Here is a 1532-nt window from a genome sequence, read left to right on the forward strand (position 1 = left end):
GCAAGGTGAGTGACACACAGAATAGTAGGAGATAGGTTGCATATCTCTTGGGTTCTACCAATTGCCTTGTTCAAAGGACTTTTCCTGCTTGGGACAAATGTAAACACTCAAAAACATTGCCTCTTAAGGAGGACTTCAGACAGTTGCCTGGCCAAGTAACAGGCCAGGTCTTCCAGACTACATGAAGATAAAGAATTCTACCTCAATGCAAATGCTATCAAGAAAAGCAAAGCAAGTTCTTAAAAGAACTGAGCAACTAAAGGTACCTGAAACCAGTCAGACAACATTAGTATACAACTCAAAGTCATAATCAAAATAAGATAAGGATCCACAGTCAACACAATTGACAAATGTGCAATGCACAAAGCTCAAAGCATATGAGCTAAACATCCTACAAAAACAACCAAGTTAGTCATGATAATCTATCAAGCTCAATCAACTTGCATAAGTTTCTTTAAGGCATTTGTTGCTTAACCTGAAAAAATAACTCAAAACATGAGCAACATGACCACTAGGACAAGCCTAGGGTCAAAAAGAGATAAGAAATCCAAAACAGCAAGTGAGATCCAACCACAATCAAGTTCAAGCAATTAAGAAACAAACCCAAGTGGTTTCACATTCATATCATTCATCATTATCATTTCATAAGCAAATTAGGTCAAAGCATGTCATATAGAAGCTCAAAGAAGTCAACAGAATGATTCAATTCAAAACCAATCACAAACATTTCAATAAATTCTCAAATAATTCATGATCAATCATCATCCATAACATGATAAGCATACCAAATTTCAGCTCAATTGGATCAAGGGAAGTAGGTCAATGAAAATCAGAAAGTCAAAGTAAGTTCCAGCACACTCATACAAAGCAACCAAACATGCACCAACTTCAATAAATCATAAAACAGTGACAACATATGATAAATGAATGGGATCAAAACCATGACAAACTTTAAGATGTCTACAAATCACATGTTAAATTTCAAGTCCATCCAATTAAGCATGAGAATTTCACAAATCATATGAGAACATGTGTCACAAAAAGTCAACAAATGACCAAACAGGGGAGAAAATTCCAAACAAATAGGAAATGCCATCAATAATTCCAGAAAACATCACATGTATTCTCAACATGCACAAGTGTATTCATGCAAAAATTCAAACTATTTTGAGTTCAATAAGCATGGTAATTAAAATCATGAAGTTGGACATGAATGGTGTGACACAAATTGTCACACCCCTATTCAAAAAATCATATATCCACAACTAGCAATGATAAAATTACAAAATCTACACCATAATCACCATGAACATGTCTAGTTTAAGCACAAACAATTTGGGAAGCATTGGATAAAGTATCACCATTTCACAAGCAATTTGGCAAGACATACACAAATGGACATACATGAACAAACCCTAGCACATTTTAAAATCCACACATGCAAAAAATCTGAAAAAATCATCATAAAAAACTAGAGATCATGAGGGGTATTTTACAAAAAATCCCATCAAATTTGGATTAAAATTGAAGCA

The sequence above is a fragment of the Lathyrus oleraceus genome, chromosome 4 (genome assembly GCF_024323335.1).
Source record: "Lathyrus oleraceus cultivar Zhongwan6 chromosome 4, CAAS_Psat_ZW6_1.0, whole genome shotgun sequence".
NCBI lineage: Eukaryota > Viridiplantae > Streptophyta > Magnoliopsida > Fabales > Fabaceae > Lathyrus > Lathyrus oleraceus.